At 36.0% G+C, this 9,604-nt stretch overlaps 2 non-coding genes across 2 annotated transcripts; one reads left to right on the top strand and one right to left on the bottom strand.

Moving 5' to 3' along the window:
* Positions 1–3,719: 3,719 nt before the first annotated feature.
* On the bottom strand, positions 3,720–3,826 carry LOC128289477 (small nucleolar RNA R71). Its single transcript, XR_008279126.1, has one exon. It is a non-coding gene; the product is annotated as a small nucleolar RNA R71 (small nucleolar RNA).
* A 2,354-nt stretch (positions 3,827–6,180) lies between these two features.
* On the top strand, positions 6,181–6,287 carry LOC128289857 (small nucleolar RNA R71). The gene has a single exon (XR_008279499.1). It is a non-coding gene; the product is annotated as a small nucleolar RNA R71 (small nucleolar RNA).
* Positions 6,288–9,604: the final 3,317 nt, after the last annotated feature.

Here is a 9,604-nt window from a genome sequence, read left to right as displayed (position 1 = left end):
TATAATCTTCACATATGTTTATCAGAACAATAACCAGTAGAAAACAAAGTATTAGCCTCATACGAACTTTACTGTCGATGTTCATATTCACTCAAGGAAATAAATACTAAAGATGGACATAAAAATATTGAACATAATCCAAACAGGCCGACCATACCTTCATCTATTCGTATGTTTAGCTAATGTTTTCATACGATAAGAATTCTTTCTGAAACTAAACAGTCACATATATTTCTGAGAATAAATGTACACATAGAATGCCAAGAAGGAATCATAGTAACTGCCCAACTATAACCATTGCACTCAACCATCAATACAATTTAATCGTTATTTCAACTGATCAAAACTTTTCTGGCACTTTTCTGACCACTCAACCTTAATGTCTTTCTATACTAGTTACGTCATCGGGGTTGCAATATAGAGAAACCTTTCGCGAATCGTCTATAGTAACCAGCAAGTCCTAGCAAACTTCAGACTTTAGAAACATTTCTCGAAAGTTTCCAATCAAGTATAGCTAAAATTTTACTCGGATCAACCCGAATACCTGATGCTGATATAAGATGTCCTAGAAAACTGACTTCACGTAACCAAAACTTACATTTGCTAAACTTTTCATACAACTGTTTATCTTTGCAAAATCTGTAACACAAATCTCAAGTGTTCGGTAGGCTCAGTTTCATCACGGGAATAGATAAAATGTTATCTATGAACACAACCACAAATCTATCCTGATACTGTCTGATAATCCAATTCATCAAATCCATAAAAACTGCAAGTGCATTAGTGAGTCCATAAGGCAGAACCAAAAACTCATAATGTCCATATCTCATTCGAAAAGTAGTCTTTGGCACATCAAAATCTTTAACTCGCAACTAATAATAACCTGATCTCAAATCTATCTTTGAAAACACTGTAGCCTCTTTCAGCTGATCGAATAGATCGCCAATCCGTGGCAATGGACATGTATTCTTTATAGTCACCTTGTTAAGCTGTCTATAGTTGATACACATTCTCATAGTTCCGTCTTTCTTTTTCATAGATAAAATTGGTGCACCTCAAGGAGAGAAACACGGTCATGAGAAAACTCTATCTGTTAATTTTTGCAGCTGAGCTTTCAATTTTTTTAATTCAGTAGATGCCATTCTGCACAAAGCTATCGATATCGGAGTCATCCCCGGCACTAACTCAATACCAAATTCTACTTCTCGGATAGGTGGTAAACCTGACAATTCTTTAGGTGACACATCCGGATACTCACACACAATTGATACTGATTCAATTTTCTTTTTAATTATTTCAGAATCAAGCACATAAGTAAAGTAAGCTTCACAACTCTTTCTCACATATTTCTGAGGTAACATCGAAGATATCACCGCTAGTAACCATTCAGATCATCATACTCAATCCGATTAATCTCATCACTTTGGCATCTCAAATCAATAGTCTTTCATTTGCAGTTTACAACAGCATCGTACAAAGTCAACCAATCTATATTAAGATTTATATCGAACTCATCACATGGTAATAACATCAAATCAACTGGAAGATATGAATCTCGAACCATCAACAAACAATTCTTACACATTTTGTCAACTAGAACACACCGACCCAAGGGGTTTGATATTCAAATCTCAAACTCAGCAGATTCTATGATAAACCGTAATTTATACATATTTTTATCCCATATTTAACGTATTTTATAGATGATTTCCCATTAGAATTGGTGAATTTGATGCTCCTAATGTTTTAATTTCATGTTTTATACTTAGGAGAGCATAGGAGAGCATAAGAGAGCGAAAAGAACGAGAAACGGGCCAAAAATGGAGAAAATGGGCCAAAGTATGAAATCAACACGGTCTGGACCTCCTCACACGGGTATACCACACGGTCGTGTCAATTTGGCAAGCTCGAGCATGACCTGAAGTAATCGCACACGAGCGTGTCACACGGGCGTGTCCCTACTGAGCCCAAGTTGAGTCCAATTCTTAAAAGGCTAATTTTGAGGGCTCTTAGGCTTTCCAAAGCCTGTAAATACACCCTAGAGGAGGAAGAAAAGGGGGCACAGAGAATAGGGAGTAAGGCATTACTCCAAGAAAGCCGATTGATCCATCTCAGAATCCGAATTCACCATCAAAACTGAAGATCTCTCCTCAATTTCCCCTTCAGGAGTTTTGGGTTTTCTTTATGTTTGTATTCTTTATTATTCTGAGATGTTTTCTTATTTAGTTATGAACTAAAACCCCTAAATACCTAAGGGGAATGAAACCTAAGACGAATATTGTTATTATTTTCTGAATTGTATGATAAATATTTAACTTGTTCTTAATTATGTGTTCTTAATTCTTGTTTTGATATCCTAGGATACTGATTCAAGATAAGCTCTTATATAGAGGAGGAATAGACCCTGTCTAAGAGTACATTTGTCATGATTAAGCAGAGTTGTTTGTGCGCCTAGACATAGGGTGACAAGATTTTGCCGGATTAGGGTGAAACCTAATAAGGGGATCCATAGATCGAGTTAATGCAACCCTAGGGTGTTAATTAGAGAAAGGTCTCAATTATTCAATCTAGGGATTAGACGTTATTAGTCTTGAATAGGGATAATAACATAACTTAGGGATCTCTACGGAACAAGTTAAGTGAATAAATAGTCCGATTCAGAGCCAGAATAACAAGTACAGTCTAGGTGGATGTTTCCTTAGGTATTGTCTTAATTCAATCAATTTTCCCAAAATCAATTCCCCAATTCTATTCTCTGTGATTTCTTAGTTTAGATAATTAGTTAGTTAAAACAAAACCTCTTTATTCTTAGGCTAGATAATAAAAAGACAGTCATTACTAGTACTTTTAGTTCCTTTAGGTTCGATAATCCGGTCTTGCTAAAACTATACTACTGTTCGATAGGTACACTTGCCTACATCACGATAATAGTTAGTTTCAAGAATGATTAATTATAAATATTTAAAACCTATCACGAAATCATGCGATCAAGTTTTTGGTGCCGTTGCCGGGGAACTAAGATATTAGGAACGCTCAATTTTTATTACTTTAGCCATTTATTTTCTTGCAATTTAATTTAATTTAATTTATTATTATTATTTATTATTTACTTTTTTCTTCTTTCTCTTGGCAGGTTTTTATAGTTTATGACTAGAAGAAACCAGTCAGGACCACTACTTTTTGACAAAGAAATCGATCACATAGTTCGTAGACATCAAAGAGAAATAAGATGAAGCTTAAGATACACAGAGAACGAGCAAGAGGACGATACTCAACCCCCAACCTAAGAGATGGCTGAAAACCAAGACAATCAACTACCTCCTGCAATTGCGGTTAATCAAAATCCTGTTCCACGCACTATGTATGATTATGCTAAACCTTCTTTAATAGGAACTGAATCGAGCATAGTTAGACCTACTGTAGCTGCAAATACTTTTGAACTAAAACCTAACACTATTCAAATGATACAGCAATTTGTTCAGTTTGATGGTTTGCAGGATGAGGATCCCAACGCTCACTTAGCAAAGTTCTTAGAACTACGCGATTCATTTAAAATTAATGGTGTTTCTGATGATGCCATTCATCTTCGGTTATTCCTTTTTTCATTGAGAAACAAACCTAAACAGTGGTTGAACTCATTACCACGATGGTCAATCACTACTTGGGAACAAATGACCGAAAAATTTCTATTAAAGTATTTTTCACCGGCTAAAATGGCTAAATTACGTAATGATATCTCTTCGTTTGTGCAAATGGACTTAGAAACTCTTTACGATGCATGGGAGAGATACAAAGACTTAGTAAGAAGGTGCCTTCACCATGGGTTACCACTTTGGCTACAGGTTCAAACGTTCCATAATGGCCTGAATCCTTCAACTCGACAAATGGTTGACGCAGCTGTTGGCAGAACCATCAATAATAAAACACCTGAAGATGCCTATGAGTTTATAGAGGAGATGTCACTGAATAACTATCAGTGGCAAGTCATGAGGACTAAGCCAAATAAAATAGTAGGCGTTTATAACATCGATTCGGTTACTATGCTATCAAACCAGGTAGAACTTCTAAATAAAAATATTGATGTTAAAACCTATTTTTTAATGACTCAGTTAGTGATTAGATGTTAAAACTAAAATTTTTAAAGAAGTTAACATCGTTAGTGCTCGAATTTCCCCTTGAGAAGCACTTATTTATAGTCTAAGCTCAACTTACCTTTCTGGTGCATAGTCATTGTGTTGTGAGGAGTTTACATTCCTCATCCTTGCTATCAATTTTAACAACATAAGGTTTAAGACGAGTACTGTTTACCTTAAAAGTACCAAATTTGGGATGAATTACCTCGACTGTACCATATGGGAAAATACTAAGTACCGTAAGAGGGATTGCTTCGTTAGGTTCAGAAGTGACAATGCGAGGGTCTATTGCATCTAGTAGTACTTTGTCTCCAACCTTAAGTTGATTTGGTTCGACATTGAGCTCGTCATGGCGTGGTTTTGGTTTATCGTGTGTCCTCAGTTTATGTGTCTGCCATTTATCTAGTTCCTCAATTTGTAGCCTTCGTTCTTCATAGATAGGTCCTTTGTTGTTGCTTGAACATGGCTCATGTAGGTTCTTCAAACTTATTTCCTGCAAAGTAGGTTCCACCACATGGTTAGTTTTAGTAGAATAATTTATACGACCACCTTCAATTTTTGATGTGTTAATTGTATTACGAGCTTGAAGGGTGATTGTTTCATCTCCAACATGAAGTGTGAGTTCATCTGTGCCAACATCAATTATTGTTTTAGCGGTTTCTAAAAAGAACGTTACTATCCTCTTCTATGTCTAAAACAACGAAATCAGCTGGGAATATAAATTTGTCAATTTTAGCGAGTACATCTTCAACAATCCCCCTAGGAAATCTGATTGTTTTATCGGCTAATTGAATACTCATCCTAATTTATTTGGGTTTCCCAAGACCTAGTTGCTTAAACATTTTGTAAGGCATAACATTGATACTAGCCCCTAAATTAGCCAAAGAATTATTAACATCTAGGTTACTAATTAAACAGGAAATCGTAAAACTCCCTGGATCTTTTAATTTGTTGGCCAGCTTATTCTGCAGTATGGCTGAGCAAACCGCATTTAGCTCCACATGCGATGCCTCATCCAACTTTCGCTTATTTGTTAAAAGCTCCTTTAGAAATTTGACTGTGTTTGGCATCTACGAAAGAGCTTTAATAAACGGTAAGTTAATATGTAACTTCTTTAATAATTTAAGGAATTTATCGAATTGTTCGTCTGTGCGGTCTTTCCTTGTCGCATTAGGGTATGGCACACGAGGTTTGTACTCTTTACTTACCAGTTTCTAGTCATTGTGGTCCACCTCACCTTTATCTTTACTTACCACAGTTTCTTGCCTCGGTTTTGGTTCAGGTGCAACTAACCTTTCCTCATCTTGAATGGTAATTGCATTGAGTTTTTTGCTTGGGTTAGATTCAGTGTTACTCGACAAGCTACCTTGTGGTCATTCAGATATCAATTTAGCGAGTTGACTATCTGAGTTTCGAGCCCTTGGATCGAAGTTTGTTGATTTTTAAGTGCTGTCTCAGTATTCTGCAAATGAGTTTCTGACACCGAGATGAATTTTGTTAGCATCTTCTCAAGGTTCAGCTTTTTCTCTTATTGGTAAGGTGGTTGTTGGAAACCTGGAGGTGGTGGTCTCTAATTCCCTTGGCCTTCCCATGAGAAATTTGCGTGGTTCCTCCAACCTGCATTGTAAGTATTACTATAAGGATTATTTTGAGATCGAGGATTATTACCCATGTAATTTAACTACTCATTCTCCATGTTGTGGCCATAGGGTGGGTATTCTAATTTGCTTGATCCACCTCCACTTGCTTCGTACTGCATTACTGGGTGAACCTGTGAAGAACCAAGAAAACCGTCAATTTTTCTATTCAAAAGATCTACCTAATTAGAGAGCATGGTGACTGAATCAACGTTAAAAACCTCAGCTGTTTTCGTTGGTTTGTCCTCATGACTTGCCACTGATAATTATTCAGTGACATCTCTTCTATAAATTCATAAGCATCCTCAGGTGTCTTATTATTGTTAGTTCCGCCAGCAGCTGCGTCGATCATCTATCGAGTAGAAGGATTCAGTCCATTGTGAAACGTCTGAACTTGTAGGCAGAGTGGTAACCTATGGTGAGGGCACCTTCTCAATAGATCCTTGTATCTCTCCCATGCATCGTAGAGTGTTTCTAAATCCATCTGCACAAAAGAGGAGATATCATTACGTAATTTGGTTGTTTTAGCCGGTGAAATTTATTTTAATAAAAACTTTTTGGTCATTTTTTCCCAAGTAGTGATTCACCCTCGTGGTAACGAGTTCAACCATTATTTAGCCTTATTCCCCAACGAAAAGGGAAACAACCGAAGGTGAATGGCATCATCAGAAATGCCATTGATTTTAAAAGTGTCGCAAAACTCTAAGAAATTTGCCAAGTGTGCGTTGGGATCCTCGTCCTGCAAACCATCAAACTGAACAAACTATTGGATCATTTGAATGGTGTTAGGTTTCAATTCAAAATTATTTGCAGCAACAGCAGGCCTAACTATGCTCAATTTAGTTCCTGTTAAAGAAGGTTTAGCATAATCAAACATAGAACGTGGAGCAGGATTCTGATTAGCAGCAATTGCAGGAGGTAGCGGATTTTCTTGGTTTTCAGCCATCTCCTCGGTTGTGGTTGAAGTATCATCCTCTTGCGCTTCCTCTGTGTATTGTAAGCTTCACCTTTTTTCTCTTCGGTTTCTGCGAACTGTGCGATCGATCTCACTATCAAACAGTAATGGTCCCGATGGGTTTCTTCTAGTCATACACTATAAAAACCTGCCAGGAACGAATAAAAGAAAAATTAGACAAGAAAATAAAAATTTAAATTACAAATAAAGTAAAATGGCTAAAGTAATAAAAATCGAGTGTTCCTAATATCCTAGTTCCCCGGCAACGGTACCAAAAACTTGGTACGTGATATTCGCGATAGGTTTTAAAAAAATTATAATTAATTGTTCTTGAAACTAACTATTATCACGATGAAAGCAAGTGTACCTATCGAACAGTAGTATAGCTTTAGCAAGACCGGATTGTCGAACCCAAAGAAACCAAAAGTACTAGTAATTAATTTCCTTTTATTATCTAGCCTAAAAATTAAGGGATTTGTTTATCTAAACTAATTAACTAAACTAATAGTGCACAGAGAGAAATTGGGGAAAAACTTTTGGGAAAATTAGATTGATTAAGGCAATACCCAAGGAAAAGTCCACCTAGACTTCACTTGTTATTTGATTTTGAATCAGACGATTTATTCATTTGACTTGATCCGTAGAAATCCCTAACTTATATTATTATTTCTCTCAAGACTAATAATGTCTAACCCTAGGTTGATTTAATTGAAATCTCTTACTAATTAACGCCCTAGTGTTGCATTAACTCGATCTATGGATCCCTTTATTAGGTTTCACCCTAATCTGGCAAAATCTTATCACCCTATCTCTAGGCGTGCAATCAACTCCGCTCAATTATGACAAATTTACTCTCAGACAAGGTCTTTTTCCTCCTCTGAATAAGAGCATTAACTTGAATCAATATACTTGAATATTAAAACAAGAATTAAGAACACATAATTAAGAACAAGTCAAATATTTATCATACAATTCAGATAATAATAACAAGATCTGTCTTAGGTTTCATTCCTCTTAGGTATTTAGGGGGTTTAGTTCATAATTATAAAAGAAAACATCTTAGAAGAATATTGAATACAAAACATAAAGAAAACCCAAAACCCCTGAATGGAAATTGAAGGGAGTTCTTCAGTCTTGACAATGAATTCGACTTCTGAGATGGACCAATCGGCTTCCCTTGAGTAATTCCTTGCTTCCTACTCTACGTCTCTCTTCTAAGTGCCTCCTTCGGTGTTTAAATAGGCTTTCGAATGCCTAAGAGCCCTCAAAGGTGGCCTTTTTTGAATAGAGCTATACTTGGGCTCGGCAGGGACACGCCCGTGTGCGATTACTCCAGCCCGTGGTCAAGGCTGTTGACTAGGCACTGACGTGTAGTCTACCCGTGTAAGTCATGCTTCGATCCTACCAAATGGACACGGCCGTGTGACATGCCCGTGTGAGGAAGTCCAGGCCGTGTTGATGTCCCACGTTGGTCCATTTTCTCTGTTTTCGGCCCGTTTCTGGCTCTTTTTACTCTTCTATGCTCACCTAAGTATAAAACATGAAATTAAAATATTAGGAGCATCTAATTCACCAAATATAAGGAGAAACCATCCATAAATGTGCTAAGCATAGGATAAAAATATGTATAAATTACGGCTTATCAATAATCAAAGAATATGCTAAAGTATTTCCTGAAGAACTGCCTAGGTTGCCATTGACTCGAGAAGTTGAATTTGTGATCGAACTTGTGCCTAGAATAGCTCTAATTTTGATAGCACCATATAGAATGACTCTTAAAAAATTGAAAGAGTTAAAAGTACAATTGTAAGAGTTGTTAGATTGTGGATTTATTCGACTGAGTGTGTCACCTTGGGGTGTTCTAGTTCTGTTTGTGAAGAAGAAATATAAGTCGATAAGATTGTGTAGAGATTATTAATAGTTGAATCAAGTTACCATTAATAATAAATACCTGTTACCTTATATTGATTTTTTTATGAGTTAAAATAAGCTACAATATTTTCAAAGATTGATTTGAAGTCTGGATATTACCAATTGCGAGTTAAAGAACTAGATGTACCATAAACTACTTTCAAAACCTTATATGGTCATTATGAATTTCTGGTAATGCCATTTGGTTTGACTAACGCCCCTACAATATTTATGGATTTGATGAATGGGGTTTTTAACCATATTTGAATCGATTTCTTGTGGTGCTATTGATGATATCTTGATATACTCGTTGAATGCATTAGACTACGCCGAGCATTTGAAAATTGTGTTGCAAACTTTACGTGACAAGCAACTTTATGCAAAATTCAGCAAATGTGAATTTTGGTTATGAAAAGTCAGTTTTTTGGGTTATGTTATTTCAACTAATGGTATCCGTGTTGATCCAAATAAAATATTTGCAATTATTGATTGGAAAGTTCCAAAGAATATTTCTGAGGTTTATAGCTTTCTAGGTTTAGCAGGATATTATCGGCGATTTGATAAATTTTTTTATATTATAGCCTTATCGATGAAAAATTATTGCAAAATGATGTTACTTTTTTCAAGACCGATAAATGTTAGAAAAGTTTTGAGCAACTGAAGAGTATGTTAAATAAAGCTCCAATTTTGACTCAACCTGAATCTGAGAAAGAATTTATAGTGTATAACGATGCATCTCTTTGTGGTTTAGGCTGTGTGTTGATGCAGAGTGGCAAAGTTGTAATGCCCCAAAAATCTAAGTATTTATTTTTGTATGTTAGTGACCAACTGTGTATCTGTTTCAGTGGTTAAGTGTTCCAAAAGTGTCTGAGAAGTCTTGGGTTCAAGCCTTGGCTTGTGCAAAAATTTTCTTTTAATTGGTTAAGCCCTTGTCTCTAGTCTGTAGGCTTTTAAATTAAAATAGGTGA

This window comes from Gossypium arboreum, chromosome 2 (genome assembly GCF_025698485.1).
Source record: "Gossypium arboreum isolate Shixiya-1 chromosome 2, ASM2569848v2, whole genome shotgun sequence".
NCBI lineage: Eukaryota > Viridiplantae > Streptophyta > Magnoliopsida > Malvales > Malvaceae > Gossypium > Gossypium arboreum.
This window is presented reverse-complemented; position numbering and strand designations above follow the sequence as displayed.